Source organism: Xyrauchen texanus, chromosome 6 (assembly GCF_025860055.1).
Source record: "Xyrauchen texanus isolate HMW12.3.18 chromosome 6, RBS_HiC_50CHRs, whole genome shotgun sequence".
Classification (NCBI taxonomy): Eukaryota; Metazoa; Chordata; class Actinopteri; order Cypriniformes; family Catostomidae; genus Xyrauchen; species Xyrauchen texanus.
The window spans coordinates 43,909,145-43,928,203 of NC_068281.1; the positions used below are offsets into that span (position 1 = coordinate 43,909,145).

At 39.5% G+C, this 19,059-nt stretch overlaps 1 protein-coding gene across 2 annotated transcripts in view; it reads left to right on the forward strand.

The window, feature by feature from the left end:
- The first annotated feature begins 870 nt into the window (after positions 1–870).
- The window catches only part of LOC127644891 (gastrula zinc finger protein XlCGF57.1-like), a 116,112-nt gene continuing 97,923 nt past the window's right edge, over positions 871–19,059 (forward strand). The window contains exon 1 of one of the 2 annotated variants that reach the window (XM_052128323.1): positions 871–967. The gene's annotated coding sequence lies outside the window, so the exon portion shown is untranslated. The remainder of the gene's footprint in view (positions 968–19,059) is intronic. The other variant, XM_052128320.1, reaches the window with a different exon arrangement.

Consider the following 19,059-nt stretch of genomic DNA (forward strand, 5'->3'; position numbering starts at 1 on the left):
TACATTTATGCATTTGGCAGACGCTTTTATCCAAAGCGACTTACAGTGCACTTATTACAGGGACAATCCCCCTGGAGTACATTGGAGTTAAGTGCCTTGCTCAAGGACACAATGGTGGCTGTGGGGCTCGAACCAGCGTCCTTCTGATCACCAGATTACCAATTATGTGCTTAGACCACTACACCACCACCACTCCACAATATATAAATATACTGTGACAAAAGCTGAAAAATGTTGCTTTCAGAGGCTTTATATGGAGTTGTGATGAAAATAAGGTGCATTACTAACTGTTCTGAGACCAGTGCAGACAGACAGCACACTGGAGCTTAAATCATTCACTAATTGTGACATTTTAGCTATAGTATTTCCATCAGCGCTACACTTTTTATTGAAAAAAAATTAAAATTAGTTGATTACTGATCCCGACTGATAAACCTAAAAAATAGACGTTGAATCCACGTCTCCTTGCTATATGGGCACTAGCACATTACAGGCTGATTTCACTGTCCTTTGCTGCATATCGTGGCCCTCTTCAGCCTGTCATGGTCCGTTCAGCATAACGCGGCGGCCGCCGCAATTGGACGAGCACAAGATTTTCTTAATAACTTCACATCTCTTACAATATAAAGTGCAGTAAAAAAGTGGTTTCTTGGCAGTAATGTTTTTGTGGATCTCACACACTTTTGACATTCACCTTCATTGTCTGCAGAATTTCACTACGAAAAGTTGAAGCTGAACACATACAGGCGTCAAACTCGTGTAACACTCTCAAGCCTGAACATTTTTCATGGGTGCAATATTCATCCCTGCCTCCAGAGGGTGATAAACAGTGAGTATTTCACAGAGTTGTGTAGAATTGTGTGATAGAAGAAGAGTGAAGGAGACGCAAGTATTGTTGTATGTTCATGTTGATTTTGTCAGTCCATCTAAAGTCCTGATTGAGGAAATTCTTTTATTCATCACTTTTGTAAGTTGATATTTAAATATTCTTGTATAGATACAGTTTAGTGTTTGTTTCTCCAGAATGGAAATGTTTGTTTGGTGCAGGAGTGTTTGAGACAGCTTTTGATGTGCAGAGACATTTTCGTTTCTTGTTTTTATTTATTTATTATTCTTTTATTTATTTTTTTGCGACGACTGGCCTGTTGTAGACTTTTATTATGACTTAATTCGATTAGGCAATATATATTTTGTTCTGGAGATCAGAGATGTCAAGTTCACAAGTGCAGCGATTAGACATTTCAAACTTGAAAAGAAATTCTTGTATCTTGAAAGCCAGAGTGAGTTATGTATATCTGTATCAAACATTATACAACTCTAACAAACTTCATCTGTGAACAGATCAGCTGAATGTAAACAAGTTCACTGAAACTGAGGTGAGATACAAATAGACATGTTCAGACATATTTATTGTAAACATCGAAGTGTTTGTTCAGTTACTCCTTTTATGTTTTCATCGAAAAGCGCCTTTTTCTAGCGGTCACTTGAATACGAGCGAGCGCTCTCTCTCCCTCTGTTACGCACAGAGAGGCAGACATGCAAAGCTGGTTCAAATGAAACTGATACAATAGATTTAAATGGCAACCTAATGCATATTTATGGCATGTATTCATGTATGACAACAAAGAGCACATCACTATAAAAACAAGTAAATCCCGGGCATTTAAGGTGATTTAGAAATCCCAGTCTGACTTTATTGAAGTTCCTTTCGAGGGGTGTGGATGTATTGCCACCATAAACAAGCAGATATTACAGCTATTTCTACTTAAATTAAAACTTGTGGACAGTTTTCCCACTTCGTTTGTCGGTTGTTGTGCTGCATTGATAGCCTGAACTGTTGGGTGAATGCTCCTACATCGCGATCACAAATATTATCCATAACAAGCAAATTAAACATGAAACATGATTGTCACTAGAGGGTGAAATACAACTGTCATATCCGCAGGTCAGAAACTGGGGTATTTTCGTCAGTCATTGACACTCTATGAGAGTTTGGGCACACCAGGATGGCCACTCAAACACTTCCGGTGGCTTCACCTCCTGCTAGTGGTTTAACATTGCATCAGCGATCCGGTTATATGTCAGTGGTTCTGACAGTGCATGGTACATTTGCGTGTAGTTACTATTCCATTTTACAGTGCATCCGGAAAGTATTCACAGCACTTAACTTTTTCCACATTTTGTTATGTTACAGCCTTATTCCAAAATAGATTAAATTCATTATTTTCCTAAACAATTCTACAAACAATACCCCATAATGACAACGTGAAAGAAGTTTGTTTGAAATCTTTGCAAATGTATAAAAAAAAATTTTTTTTAAATCACATGTACATAAGTAATCACAGCCTTTGCCATGATACTCAGAATTGAGCTCAGGTGCATCCTGTTTCCACTGATCATCCTTGAGATGTTTCTACAACTTGATTGGAGTACACCTGTGGTAATTTTAGTTGATTTTAGTTGATCATGATTTTTGTATCATGATTTGGAAAGGCACACACCTGTCTATATAAGGTCCCACAGTTAACAGTGCATGTCAGAGCACAAACCAAGCCATGAAATCCAAGGAATTGTCTATAGACCTCTGAGACAGGATTGTATCGAGGCACAGATATGGGGAAGGGTACAGAAAAATGTCTGCAGCATTGAAGGTCCCAATGAGCACAGTGGTCTCCATCATCCGTAAATGGAAGAAGTTTGGAACCACCAGGACTCTTCCTAGAGCTGGCCGCCCGGCCAAACTGAGTGATCAGGGGAGAAGGGCCTTAGTCAGGGAGGTGACCAAGAACCCGATGGTCACTCTGACAGAGCTCCAGCGTTTCTCTGTGGAGAGAGGAGAACCTTCCAGAAGCACAACCATCTCTGCAGCACTCCACCAATCAGGCCTTTATGGTGGAGTGGCCAGATGGAAGCCACTTCTCAGCAAAAGTCACTTGCAGGACTCTCAGACCATGAGAAACAAAATTCTCTGGTCTGATGAAACAAAGATTGAACTCTTTGGTCTGAATGGCAAGCATCATGTCTGGAGGGAACCAGGCACCATTCATCACCTGGCCAATACCATCCCAACAATGAAGCATGGTGGTGGCAGCATCATGCTGTGGGGATGTTTTTCAGTGGCAGGAACTGGGAGACTAGTCAGGATCGAGGGAAAGATGAATGCAGCAATGTACAGAGAAATCCTTGATGAAAACCTGCTCCAGAGAACTCTGGACCTCATACTGGGGTGAAGGTTCATCTTCCAACAGGACAACGACCCTAAGCACAAAGCCAAGATAACAAAGGAGTGGCTACGGGACAGCTATGTCCTTGAGTGGCCCAGCCAGAACCCAGACTTGAACCCGATTGAACATCTGTGGAGAGATCTGAAAATGGCTGTGCATCGACGCTCCCCATCCAACCTGATGGAGCTTCAGAGGTCCTGCAAAGAAGAATGGGAGAAACTGACCAAAAATAGGTGTGCCAAACTTGTAGCATCATACACAAAAGACTTGAGGCTGTCTTTGGTGCCAAAGATGCTTCAACAAAGTATTGAGCACATTTTCTTTCACATTGTCATTATGGGGTATTGTTTGTAGAATTTTTAGGAAAATAATTAATTTTGGAATAAGTCTGTAACATAACAAAATGTGGAAAAAGTGAAGTGCTGTGAATAATTTCCGGATGCACTGTACATACATTGAACACAGTTTTTGCACAATGCAAGGACTTTTCAGACGGTTCCTTACGCTTACCCACCCTAGGGAAAATTGCCAAATTATGTCAATGTTAAATTAGCTATCTGGAATGATTTCACTGTGATGCCATATCTGACCAGGATTAAATAAGGGACCAATTGCATACCGTATTGATTCGATACACATAATTTCATCTTTAAATATGAGACTATCCTGTATTTTATGGGATGAGTGGTAACCCATGCTCCAACATTCTTTTGAGGGTGCACCCCAGTAGAACCTGGCCTGTCTGGATTCATGCTTCTATTACAGTTCATCAACACTTAATGCCATTTCATACAACAAGGGGATACTCTATATATAAAGGAATCTTTTTTTTTTTTTTTGGCAGATCTGCTCCTCCAGTTCACACAGCAATTGTTATTCAACCCTGCAGTGAAACCACCTCCTCAGCAATTGAACAACAAATGTGGTGATTATTTTCATCACCCTACAAGTGGAGAAGAAACTCAAAGTGTTACCATTTAACACTACTGGCATACTATTAAAAAAAAATGAATTTAGTTAAAGAGGAGAGTGAAGACATCAGTATTACAGAATCATGCAGAATGAAAAATGAAGATACTGAGGAAAAAAGAGGTTGGTGTCCATTCTTGATTTTCATAATGACTGTTGAGGAACATTAAGGTTATAAAGCTTCATACAATTCACTAGATCTGGCGGATGTTAGAAAATCATAGAAGTAGTAAAATTATAATTAAACAAATAATACCAGTATATCCATGAATGTTACAGAACCTTCAGCATGTTAAACATCACATAAAAAATATTGTTTTACTGATTACTACCTACCATTAAATTGCTGTTTATTTGATTTGCTTCTCATTTACTTGGTTCATTTTAGACTTGATAGAAGTGAAAGAGGAGAGTCAAGAACTGAAGGATGTGGAGGAGAAAATTCATGATCATACATTTTATAATTTCCTCACTGTTGGAGAATCTTTCAGTGACTCAAAGACTGAAATTAATTTCTCTCACAAAAGAACTCGAAGAATAAGAGACAAAAATTCTTTCACATGCTCTCAGTGTGGAAAGAGTTTCACACAAAAAAGAAACCTTAATGCTCACTTAAAACTTCACACTGGAGAGAAGCCTTTCGCCTGCCTTCAGTGTGGAAAGAGTTTTGCGCATAAAAGAAGTCTTCACCGTCACATAAGAATTCACACTGGAGAGGAGCCTTTTACCTGCCTTCGGTGTGGAAAGAGTATTGCAAATATAATAAATCTTCAACATCACATGAGAATTCACACTGAAGAGAAGCCTTTCACCTGCTCTCAGTGTGGGAAGAGTTTCATAGAGGAAATAAACTTTAAAACTCACTTAAAACTTCACACAGGAGAGAAGCCTTTCACCTGCCTTCAGTGTGGAAAGAGTTTTGCACATAAAAGAAATATTCACCGGCACATGAGAATTCACACTGGAGAGAAGCCTTTCACCTGCCTTCAGTGTGGAAAAAGGTTTGCACATAAAATAAATCTTGACCATCACGTTAGAATTCACTCCGGAGAGAAGCCTTTCACCTGCCTTCAGTGTGGAAACAGTTTTGCCCATAAAAGAAATCTTGACCGTCACATGAGAATTCACATGGGAGAGAAGAATTTTACCTGCCTTCAGTGTGGAAAGAGTTTTACAAATATAAGAAATCTTCACTGTCACATGAGAATTCACACTGGAGAGAAGCCTTTCACCTGCCTTCAGTGTGGCAAGAGTTTCGTAGAGAAAAGAAACTTTAACACTCACTTAAAACATCACACCGGAGAGAAGCCTTTCACCTGCCTTCAGTGTGGCAAGAGTTTCATAGAGAAAAGAAACTTTAACACTCACTTAAAACTTCACACTGGAGAGAAGCCTTTCTCCTGCGTTCAGTGTGGAAAAAGATTTGCACATAAAAAAAATCTTCACCGTCACATGAGAATTCACACAGAAGAGAAGCCTTTCACCTGCCTTCAGTGTGGAAGGAGTTTTGCTCATAAAGGAGATCTTCAGTATCACGTGAGAATTCACACAGGAGAGAAGCCGTTCACCTGCCTTCAGTGTGGAAAGAGATTTGCACATAAAAGAAATCTTCACCGTCACACGAGAATTCACACTGGAGAGAAGCCTTTCACATGCTCTCAGTGTGGCAAGAGTTTCAGAGTGAAAGGTCATCTTCAGTGTCACATGAGAATTCACACTGGCGAGAAGCCTTTCACCTGCTCTCAGTGTGGAAAGAGTTTCACACAAGCAAGCCATCTAACACTTCATCTGCGTTCTCACTCTTTAGATTTTAAGCCATTTAACTGATCAGTGTGGCAAAACATTTTCGGTGCATTCCAACTAAAGATACACATGACAAGTCACATAAGTGAGAAACCTCACATGTGTTCTGTTTGTGGAAAGAGTTTTATTTCATCATCATGTTATCACACGAGAGTGTATACTGAAAAGAAAACATCCCACTGTACTTCATGTGGGAAGTGTTTTAGCCATTTAAGTAATCTACACAGTCATCTAAAAAAGTATTGTCCAAAGTTGTCATAATGAACAAAGTTAAAGTTAATGTTTACCATGCTAATTTACCATAACCAATTTTGACAGATGCTGACATTTCATTCTGCTCTGTGTGAGTTTTAAACACTGGTTGGAGTAGGGCAAAACCTTTGCGATGTGTGCGGCGGAGACATTATACTGATGTACACACCACAAACAAATACAAGAGCGATTCCGTGTCAATGATCAAGTGATGGAGACAGGATTTAACATCCTTTTTAAGTCGTAATTTTACCATATTTTCATATAATTTCAACTTTGTACACTTTGTAACTGTGCTTGAGCTGCATTAGCTAATGCAGTGTTTCCCAATGCTGTTTCTGGAGACACACCAACAGAATGCATTTTGGAAATCTCCCCGATCTGATGAATCCATTTCATGTCTTTAGAGTCTTTACTAATGAGCTGATGAGTTGAATCAGGTGTGTTAAATTAAGGAGACAACAGTTCAATAACTGTTCTAGGAGGACAATGAATTCAATGAAGTATGTCAAAGAATTCAAAATCTTCAGGCTCTGGAGACACTGACGTGCTCAAGCTGACGCTCCAAAGCAGGCCCCGAGCCTGAGAGTCGATTTAGTCTTTGAAGTGCGGGAAATGCAGTGAGAGATGTTGAACATATTGGGAATGCTGGAGGATCTTGCTGTGATACATTGATCGATCACTGCCATGGAGGCGAAATTTACTGTGGTCGATGTCGAGAAACCGATCGGATATCTGGAGTCATCGGAGAGGGAATTATCTTCTAATCTGCTAACGACCCAAGATGGATTTGGAGCTTGTCTGGCAGAAGTTGGAGTCCCGGAGGAAGTGGAGGGACTGGATATGGTGGAATTCCTGCATGGGCTCATTCCGAGACTGCTCGACATAGCAGGACATACATTGGAAATCGAGCAAGCTCTCAGGGTTCCGGCTCAGCGATCCGCTGAAGGAGACAGGCCCCGATCAATTCTGGCCAAAATTCTGAGATCATCCAATAAATATTTTGTGTTTCGTGAGGCAACGTTTAAAGGAAGACTTTCTTGGAAGAGCCACAGCATTTTCTTGTTCCCAGACTTTGCAAACTCGATGAGAGAAATGTGATCGATTCAAGGAATGCAAGAAACTTTTACATCGATGGAATGTCACGTTTGCACGGATAATCCCGGCCAAATTGTGAAAGTATGGCTGTAAAACATTCACATGCCCACATCAAGCAATGTCCTTCATAAAGTCAATAGAGTAAGTCACCTTGTGGTACTCAAGTTGCAGCCGAATGGACCGGCTCACTGAACATTTTGAACTGAATGTTTGAAGATTCTGCTCGCTCTTTTTGTGCTGGTTCTGCCTAGTGGCTGGAGTATATTTTATAGATTATCTATTTTATGTAGAATAATAAACATTTAGGACAATTTTATGGCTGAAGCTACACGCTCTTTGTGTTTATTCTGCCTATTGGCTGGAGTTTGTTTTATAGATGATCTTTTGCTGTGTAATTCTGTCTCACAAAATTTGTATTGAAACACCCGACTTAAGCAATCTGATGGCAAAGTTGTCGCTGGGGTTCTCATAAGCGCACATACACTGTTTGAGTTTGGAGGGATGGATGCCAGCTGCCGCTGTCATGCACAGGGGTAATGCACATGTTTTTCTTTTTTCTGTTTTTTTGGTTCTGGGGAATGTTCGGGGTTTGACTGTTGCATTAATGTTGGACTATGGTCATTAGAATCCTGTTTTAGACACACAATACCTTTTTTCTTACATGTCAAATGTTAATATGAGTGGATTGTCTCTTTCTCCACATGGAATGTGAATAGGTTGAGGTTATTTCTCTTCTTAAGTGTAAGAAACATGATACAATGTTCAAGAAACACACCTTTCCCTGCAAGAAGCTGAAAAATCTGGGAAGATATGGGGTGGCATTTATTATTTATAGTGCTGGCTCGAGTAAGAGCAGGGGAGGCATTATAAGTAAACATCTACAATTCAAATGTCTCAAACAGTGTAAAGATAAATTAGGAAGAGTCATTATTATTTTAATAATGACTCTTCCTAATAAGGAAGAGTCACTCTTATTAGGAAGAGTCTCAAAATAAGACTCTTCCTAATAAGGACAAAGTCTTATTTTGGCAAATATTTATGCACCTAACATTAATAATCAGGGCTTTTTTATATATGATATGGAAGGGATGTTGCAAGCCGCTGGCACCCCTCATGATATGATATTGGAAGGAGACATTCATCTTTTGATGGACTCCGTCCTTGATCATAACTTTTTGAAGCAAAAGTGTGCAAGCCCCCAAGAGCAACAGTGGCACTTTAGAGAATGTGTAAAAATCTTGGTCTTCTAGATATTTGGAGACATTTGAACCCATCTGGTAGGGACTATAAATTCTTTCTTCGGTCCATAAGATTGACTTATTAGTATTATTTTTTTTATATCCAAGTCCCTCATTTCATCTGTTGTTTATTGCTCAATTTGAAACATTTCAGCAGTTGGTAGAGGTCTCCTCCACCCCTGGCAGCGGCCCTGACTGCTCCAGGTGGTCGGTTAGGAGCCCCTTCACGGTCTGTGACCGTTCGTCCGCTCTCAGGCGGCCAGGCTCCTCCGACAGATGGCCGCGGCTGCTCCATTGGGGTGGATGGTATTGGAGAGGACTCTACTACGGCGCGTCCCTCCTCCTTCCCAGGTCTCGGCACCTGTGTAAAGGTATTAATGGAAAGAAGGAGGCAAGAACCGTCTTGACAATATAAATAATATTTTAATAAGGAACTTAAACAAAAAGACAAATACACAAAGGTGTTGGACAGCTGCCCGTAAATATCTCTGTCTCCTGTCGGCCTTTATCCCTCTCTGAGGCTTGATTAGCCTGATTAGGGGCCGAGTGTGTAGCATCACGACCCGGCCCTGCCCTCCGCCCTGTCACAGAGGTGTTGCCAGATATCGGAAAAAAACTTTATAAATCATTTATAAAGTCTGTATGGAGACATCAGTATCCTCTGTGGGCATGACTTGGGAGGCACTAAAGGCAGTTCTTAGGGGCCGGATCTTACAGTATGCCTCATTCACAAAAAAATCCAAAGCACAAGAACTTGTGGAATTGGAAGGGAATATTTAAAGATCCTTGGCAGGGGCCTGGGTAGCTCAGCGAGTAAAGACGCTGACTACCACCGCTGGAGTCTTGAGTTCGAATCCAGGGTGTGCTGTGTGACTTCAGCCAGGTCTCCAAACAACCAAATTGGCCCAGTTGCTAGGAATATTAGAGTCATGGAGTAACATCCTCGTGGTTGCTATTATGTAGTTCTCGCTCTCTGTGGGGAGTTGTGCGTGGAGCCTTCGCACGTGCTATGTCCCTGCGGTAATGGGCTCAACAAGCCATGTGATGGGATGCACAGATTGATGGTCTCAGACACAAGTCAACTGAGATTCATCCTCCGCCACTCAGATTGAGGCGAGTCATTACACAACCACGAGGATGCATTGGGAATTGGTCATTCCAAATTGGGAGGAAAGGAGGAGAAAAAAAATTGCAGAGCTGAAGCATTGAATGTTGTCTAATTTTCTCAGAGAATTGACCTGATTGAAATACAGATATAATACTATTTTGCCGCGGGAGGTGGAGTTTTGGCTATTCAGGGCAAGACAGGGAAGATATCTGGCTAGATATATAAAACAGAGAGAGTCTTTTTCAAACATTCCCTCCATGAAATATGCTGGTGGTGAAATACACTTTTTCTAGAAGTTTATATGGAATCTTTAAAGAATGTTAAGGTTCCGCCAACCAGGACACAGGCCCGGATCAGTCAGATTCTAAAAAGAACAAGGATCCAAGCAAGTGTAAGAGCTACCATCCAATTTCCCTGATCCAGCTAGATGTTAAAATATTGTCAAAAATTTTGGCTAACCATTTATGTAAAGTTATGACATCTCTTATACATATAGATCAGGTGTGGTTTATTTGGGGCTGTAGCTCTTCTGATAACATTAGGCATTTCATCAATATCATGTGGTCAGTGGGGAATGATCAGACTCTGATCGCTGCATCTCACTTGATGTCGGAAAGGCATTTGATATGATAGAATGGGATTATCTTTTTAAGATTTTGGAAATGTATAGGTTTGGGAATACTTTTATTGGATGGATTACACCCGGTAGTGGCGGTACAAACAAATTGATTAATTTCAGATTATATTACTCTGGATAGGGGCACCTGCCAGTGTAAGAAAGGACAATGATTTTCCAGGGGTGATGGCAGGAGGTGTGGTGCATAAGCTTTTGATGATATTTCATTATTCATCTCCGACCCTACTACATCTATGCCTTGTCTCCATAGAATTATTCATTTCTTTTCTAAGTTCTCAGTATACAGAGTTAATTGGTCTAAATCCGAAGCTTTGGCTCTGACTGCGTAATCCCTGGTAACTGCTTTTCAGCCGGGTGCCTTCCAGTGGCCCAAACAGGGCATTAAGTATTTGGGTATTTTATTCCCAGCTAATTTTTGTGATTTAGTTAGTTAATTTTTACCCTTTAATAAAAAGTTTTTCGAGCTATGTGGGGAGGTGGGCTACATCACATTTATCTGTGATTAGGAATGTTAATGTTATTAAAATTAATTGTATTCCAAAATTCAACTACCTGCTACAATCTCTCCCTATAGATGTCCCCCTCTTTTATTTCAAGCAATTTGATAGCATAGAAAAGTCCTTCATTTTGAATGGTAAATGTCCCAGATTACATTTCAGTAAGTTGCATAGGCTGATTGACAAATGTGGGCTAGGCCTACTCAAGATTCTGATTTATTATTATGTATTCGGTCTCAGACATTTGGCTCATTGGTCACTTCCACCTGAGAGAGCCCCTACCTGGTTTTGTATTGAACAGGAATTTCTTGCCCCTATTTCGCCATTGCAAAGCCTTTCTATCAAACTAATCGGAGAAGTTAAATTACACGCCTTTATCTCGCATTTGCACTCTGTATGGACAAAAGAGTGTTTAATTTGGAAATGTATTTAATTATTGCCTCGAGCATATGACTGAACCCAAAATGTACTAATAAATTCCCTTTCTGCTGGTCAGAGTTGATTGTGAGGGAGGTTGTTACGCTCAGTGAAATATGTAAGATTGGAGTGTTGAAATCCTTTGAAAATATGGTTCAACATGTTGTAATTCCCAGATCTCCATTCTTTAGGTATTTACTGCTGTGCCACCTAATCTGTACTATTTTTAGGAGTAGCATACACTCCCCTAAAGCGGCAGATACTCTGGGAGTGGTGATTACTACTTTTGGAAAAGGTCATGAGGCATCAGTGTATTACTCCCTGCTAATTCAGAGTCTGGGGGTCGGAAATTTAACTTCTATGAAGAGATAATTGGAGAAAAATATAAACTTGGTAATGGAGGAGGGAGCGCGTGATTTAAGATTTTACATGGATTCTGTTGGACCCCCTCTAGATTGTATAGGCTTGGTCTGAAAGACACACCCACCTGCTGGCGAAGGCAATCGGAAGATGGAGACACAACCCATGTTTTTTGGTGGTGTGTTAAGATCCAAGAATTTTGGTTGAATGTTCACAGTTTTATGTGTGACGTATTCGGCCCTCAAATTTCATTTAGCCCCAGACTCTGTATTTTAGGCGAAGGGGTGGTCATTAATATAGGGGATAAACACACAAAAAATGGGGTCCTAGCCAGTGTTGTGATTGGCAGGCAGACTGTTCTAAGGGGATGGAAGTTGGCTGGAGCGCCCTCCTATTAAGAGTGGTGCACAGAGATAGGGAGGGTGGCGATATTCGAGGAAATGTCATGCAGAAGGCTGGGGAACTTAGATTCATTTAATAGGAAATGAGGCAGCCATTTGGCATTCTTGGAGAGGGGCAGTGGAGAGAGAAGTATAATTTTAAATGTGTGTGCTATTTTCTATATATATGTATATATGTGGTGGGATTGGGGTGTAATAGTGGGGGGTTAAATGTTGATTCTGTGAATATATGTTTTGCTTGCTTTGTCAATTGTATGAATCAATAAAAACTGTTTATCAGGAAAAAAAACTGAGGCATCAATAACATGTTGGTGTGTCTTAAGGAAAGGATTGGGAAACATAGAGTCAGTGATTACTGGACAATTAAAATGAATTCTCCTTATGTGGGCAGTAGGGATGCACCGATCCGATACCTGGATAGCATTTAGACCAGGGGTGCCCAAACTTTTTCCTATGAAGGGCCATAAATCAAACTTGATTGAGGGCCGTGGGCCAAAAGTAAATTTTGCATCATAAATCAAACTGTATTACATTAAAGTTGCTATGGGTTTATTTATTTCATAATATTTAAAATAAATATAAAACAACTTTAATCTGATTAACTAATGCAGTTTTATTTGTAAAGGTTTGCATTTTAATGAACTTATTACAATAAAACCAACAATCCCCAAGTGTTCAATGTACAATACAGTTCAATGCCAAATCCACAAGCAATAATAAAACCATGTGGTTGCAATGTCAGTGACCTAATGAGAGATATGAAGCTGGTCCTTATTTTTCAAAATTGGGCTGTAGCTGACTTACAGACAAAAACAAGATATTGTCGATGTCTTGAGCCATGTCCTCTATGCGTCGGGTAACAGTATTTCTTGACAGGCTAATTTGTGAGAACATTCGTGCCTGAGAAGGACAAACTGCTTCTGCAGCCACTGCAAGACATTCCTTGACGAACTCTCCAGTAGCGAAGGCTCTTCCACTTTTAGCAATTAGAGCGGAAATCTGATAACTGGCCCGTGTGCTGCTTTCTTGTGCTGATGAAGGACGTAGCAGCGCGCTCTGTTCATATCGAAGTTCAGCAAGCAGCTCGTTAGCCTTCTGTTTTCGCGCCTCGCCGCTGTACTTTGAGAAAGCTGCAGAATGTTTTGTTTCATAATGACGACGGATATTGTACTCTTTTAAAACAGCAACATTCATTTACATTTAATTTAAACATTTAATTTCAGTTTACTCTGTTGTAGTTCAACAATAAAACAAACAAAAATGTTATGTCAAATTAGAAATGACGATCTGTGTCGAAGGTATGGTGGGCCAAATCAAAGGTTACCACGGGCCAACTTTGGCCCGCGGGCCCTAGTTTGGGCATCTCTGATTTAGACCGATCGAGTATCGGTCCAACGAGCATGACCCAAATCCGATACTGTGTGTTAGTCATGTTCTTTACTGTCAAGCTCAAAAAATGGCATAAAAGAACCATAAACACACAATTACACGTGCAGCTCCAGCGCATCAGTGAATGGCGCTACTCACAAACAACATCTCAGATGTAGATGCTCAATAGTTCGGTTCACTTATAAGATACATTTAGAATGGCACGGAGGTGCATTTTACCAGAATTTGAATAAGAAGCTAATTAAACTACTGTGAACTTGGCTACAAACAGACACACTTGCAGGACTTCTGGAGAGTTCAGACTGTAAAAAAAAAAGCATGAGGTTTTAAAGTTAAAGGTACACGATTGAGATATATTACAATATATTACTACTATAATATATTATTATTTGTTTGCAAATGATAATAATATTTAAGTTGAATGGTTTCCAAAAAATAACTATAAATGAAAAGTGAGCTGATATCTTACAACTAAATTGAACAAAAAAAGTGATCTGAATCCTTTAAAGCCCAGATAAAAGTTTAAAGCATTTTGCAAAAAAGTAAACGTCGTCTTTTCTTCTGATGATTTACACTGGAATTACTGTTAATTTTGCTGCTACATTATCCAGTATACTAGTTAATAATAAAGTGTTTCTTAATAAGCTATACATTTATATTGAAATAATATGTAGTTTGAGGTTTGTGTTTCTTTATATATTAAAGAGCACACCCGATTAGTTCCACACAATAATGGAAAGATATTCTAAAATGATTATGCAAAAAAACAACACTGGTATCGGATCGGTATCGTCCGATACTGATTTTTCTGATATCGGATTGGAAGAGAAAAAGTGGTATTGGTGCATCCCAAGTGGGCAGTGCCAGCTTTAAAAGAAGAACAAGACATATGCCATGTTCGGAATATCTTACTACTATACTACTGTCTGCAGTGCTATTCATATGGAGTTCGAAGTGGCGCTTGACACCCTGACAAATCATGTACTGATTAATATTGTGGAGGATGAGGTATTAGAGATTTAATGTGCATTTCAATGTATACACAACCTATGGGGACTAGTTTAAAAAAAAAATCTGGCCTAACTGTCCATAAACTCATGTATGAAGAACACCTGTCAGAATACAGTGATGCCCTTAAAACAGTAAGAAAATCACATTACACAAAAATTAGTAGTGATGCTGCTGCAAATCCCAACATGTTTAAGTCGATCATCAAACTTCTTAAGCCTATCAACTTGCCAGTTTAGCAACAGTTAACATCGAGTATGTATCAAAATTAGTGATGATTATGAATTCAACTACATTTATTCTTAGCCTTCTTTCTACATCTGTTCTTAAGGGTTGTCTGTTATGGATCAGTCCCCTTATCATGACAATTGTGAACACTTCCCAGTAATAAGGGAAGTGTTCACAATTGTCATGATCAGTCCCCTTATCATGACAATTGTGAACACTTCCCTTATTACTGGGATTGTCCCACTCAATCTTTTAGATTGTAGTTCTTAAAAAGCCTGGGTGTGATATGTCTGACCTATCAAATTACAGGCCTATCTCAAGGCTCTTCTTTTTGGGCAAGGTCCTTAAATGTCATTGTGGCATAACTGTGGCATCCCATGTCTTAACAAGCTTATTGTACCTTTTCAATCTCGGTACAGTACTGAGTCTGCTGTGGCTTGAGTTATGAATGACCTCATCTCAGCTGATTCAGGAGCCTGTAATATTCTGGCTTTGTTAGACCTGAGTGCTGTATCTGATATGGTGTGTGGTGCTGTTCTTCTTGATAGACTGGAGAACTTTCTTGTACTGTGCTTGAATGGTTCAGATCTGACCTTACATTGACATTTATGCATTTGGCAGACGCTTTTATCCAAAGCGACTTACAGAGCACTTATTACAGGGACAATTCCCTGGAGCAACCTGGAGTTAAGTGCCTTGCTCAAGGACACAATGGTGGTGGCTGTGGGGCTTGAACCAGCATCCTTCTGATTACCAGATTACCAGTTATGTGCTTGGACCACTACACCACCACCACTCCATACAGATCTCTCCCAGTTTGTTGACCTGAGAAACAATAAATATGAAATTGCTCAGGATGTCAGGGTGTCCCATGTATCAGTCCTGGGTTTTAAACTTTTCAGTATTTACATGCTGTCTCTTGGGTAGATTATTAAGAGAGAAATAAGGTTTGGGGTATCATTGATATCACCACAAAGTCTGACATTACATCCACCTCAAGAGTTGAAAATAAAAATATGCAGGCTATACACCAATGAGCCAAAACATTATGACCACTCTCAGGTTAAGTGAATAATGTTATTCATCCCCTAACAAGGACACATATCAAGGTCTGGGTAGATAAGATGGTTAGAGAACAATCAGTTATTTTTGTCAATGTTTTGGGTGCATGAGAAATGGGCAAGAGTACAGACCTGAGCGACTTTGACAAGAGCCATATTGTTATGGCCAGAAGGCTGGGTCAGAGCATCTGTGAAACAGCAAGGCTTTTTGGGGTTCTCCCGGTCAGCAGTGGTGAGTACCTATGGACAGTGGTCTGCAAACCGCGAACTGCTGACAGGGTGTTGGGCACATGAGCATGACATGAGATATGAACCTTGTAAAGATGATTAATAAAAAAAACAAGGAGCTTGGTTTAAATGTTTTTCATCTTTGTTATCTTTCTAAATGAAGGACATCATTTGGATTTATTTGTCAATGTTTTTTTTATTTTTTATTAATTAGTTTAATGCATCCTCTGATCATTATATCTGGTTCGACTTGGAATGTTTCAGCATTGGAAGCTTTTGGGGGCTTATCGTTGTGACATTCATACACCAATAGTTTTTAAGCCAACTGTAGTTATAACACCCTATAACAAACAGTGCATAATTATCCAGACCCTTAGCTGCCATCACCGGTAATGTTAGTCTAGCTGATTTCAGGAAATAGGTGGATATTTAGACCCTTGTGAGTGTGTGTGTGTCACAAGTACTTTAAAGTAGAGGCCTGCACTCCCACAGTACTACAGCGAGACTGCTTTCAGTATAAATAATCCACTCATTCTTTCCTTGGGTGTTAATATTTTTGTTGCAAAGACGTACCCGTTTATAAAGACAACTCTAGCAACCAGAGGTGTGTAGTAACATGGTGTGTAGTAACATGCTACATTTACTCTTACACTTACATTTACTTACTCAAGTCAATTTCGAATGAACTTTTACTTCATTACAATGGGCAACAGTCCTTTCATTACATTACTGGTTTTAATTAAATGCGTCACAAACTAATAATTTCTATTTTCAAATAAAATATTTATATTGCCCATAGACTACTCAACAAACAAATATGCAAAAATAGGTAATATGTAGCAATATGGAATTGAGAACATGTGTTTGTGCGGGTCTCTATAAAATTACTTAATTTTACAATTATTCATGAAACATTTAACTTCCCTATTGGGCTGGATGATATGTAAAAAATATTTTTACGATAATCGCCTTTAAATATTGTGATATCCGGTATCCGATATTATATGGTCAACCCCCCTGCCAAGGGTCGGTGAATATTTTTGCTTTATTGATTTTATTTTAAAAATCAAATTGATATATTGAAACACAAAATTAGATTAATGGAGAAAAATAACCTTGGGAGAAACCAGACTCACTATGGGGCCAGTTCCGCTCTGGCTAACATTATGAATGTAATGTAAATATTACTTATGTATAGTTAAATTATGGTTTAAAATGATTAAATTAAGTAAGTGTTAAGGGTCAGTGTTTAAACAACGATTGTGTTTGAACTGTAAGATTAATGACCAATGTCTTTGAAGTCCATCTTGATTAATTGCAGAAGTTCACATAGATGCTATTGTCCTTGTTAATTGTCTGATGAAGGCTTTTGTTGGCAATAGTTAATCTATGTATTCCATTTCAAGAACGTAGTCCATCAATAGACCGAGGTGATGCAGGTTGGAGTTGGCATCATTTCATCCTCTGAAGTCCATCATAATAGACTGAAGTGATACGTATATGGCTGGCACCGTCTGCATTTAATCATCATCATTCAGCAACATGTAGCAGTGAAGTCCAACATGAAGCAGGAATGGAGCTGGATCCAGCCGGTTCTGGTGACCTCAGGATAGGAGTCCCGAGGTGGAGACAGGGAAACAAATAAAATGTAGATGTAAGCATAGATGCCATTCAATTTATTGCAGAGTTAGAGATCATGATCAATGTTTCTGGTTTCTGGTTCCGGAAGACCCAACTAAAGCAGCCTAAATGTGGGTTGGAGGATAAATAGGTGTATGCCTGGCTAAATAGATGAGTCTTTAGTCTAGACTTAAACTGAGAGAGTGTGTCTGCATCTCGAACAGTGTTTGGGAGACTATTCCATAGTTTAGGAGCCAAATATGAAAAGGATCTACCTCCTTTTGTGGATTTTGATATTCTAGGAACTATTAACAGGCCAGAATTCTGAGATCTTAATGAACGTGATGGAATAAAGTGTGGTAGAAGATCACTTAAGTACTGCGGAGCTAGACCATTCAAAGCTTTGTACGTAGTTAACAGAATTTTAAAATTAATACGGAATTTAACAGGTAGCCAATGTAACGATGATAAAATGGGGCTAATATGATCATATTTCTTGGTTCTCGTCAGCACTCTGGCTGCTGCATTTTGAACCAATTTAAGTTTATTTATTGATCTTGCTGGATATCCTCCCAGTAATGAATTACAATAATCTAGTCTTGAGGTCATGAACGCATGAATTAGTTTTTCGGCATCAGCAACAAAGATACCTGTATATATTACTGAACCTCAGGGCCGGCCCAAGCCTTTATGGGGCCCTAAGCAGAATTTGATTTGGGGGCCCCTCGGTGCTGCCAATATGATTGAATATTGTCAATGCTTGATTATTCGCACACTATACATCTAACACACCCCTTATCAATTTTATTAGTTGTAGATGTTATTGCTTACAACATACCAATGTCTGGCTGGCATGATTTTACCCTTCTACAGTTTTAAATGTAACAGTAGCACACCTATATTTACCCAATCCTGTTGTCCCTCTGTTACCAGTTTTGTGGACTTCCTAGAGAACAATTTGCAGCAGAAGCTGTAGACAGTATCATTTCTTTTTGAATAAGTGAGCGGCTCCACTTAAATTTTTTCCCCATTAATTAACTTTCTGTAGGTGTAGTGGAAGCTTCGGCCATCAGGTTTTTCAGGGAATGTGAAGTTTTCCTTTATAGGCAGTGGCCCTCTGCTTACCAGATCAGTCCTTTCTGAGTCAGATGACCACATCAGTGGACGTGCTGGGAAGTGCTCCTCACATGCAGAGGATGGACCTGATGAAAGATGAAAATAATAATAAAAGCTAGCCATGTTAGATGTCATATTAGAAGGTAATGCAACTGTCTGTCAAAAACAAAGGCATGGTTTATCCATATAAATATAATGATCTGGGATTGTTGAAAAATCATCATCAGCTGTAGCACTGGCACTTGGGGCAGGTGGCGTTGGTTGTGCCCCACGTCCAAAATATTTCAACAGTGCTCCTAGAGAAGTTTCATAAGAGTTCATATTTGACAGAATATTTGACAAAATGTGTTATTTTCTCAACACAAATTATTATACACAGCAGCAAGCCATCTGTACACCTAAACA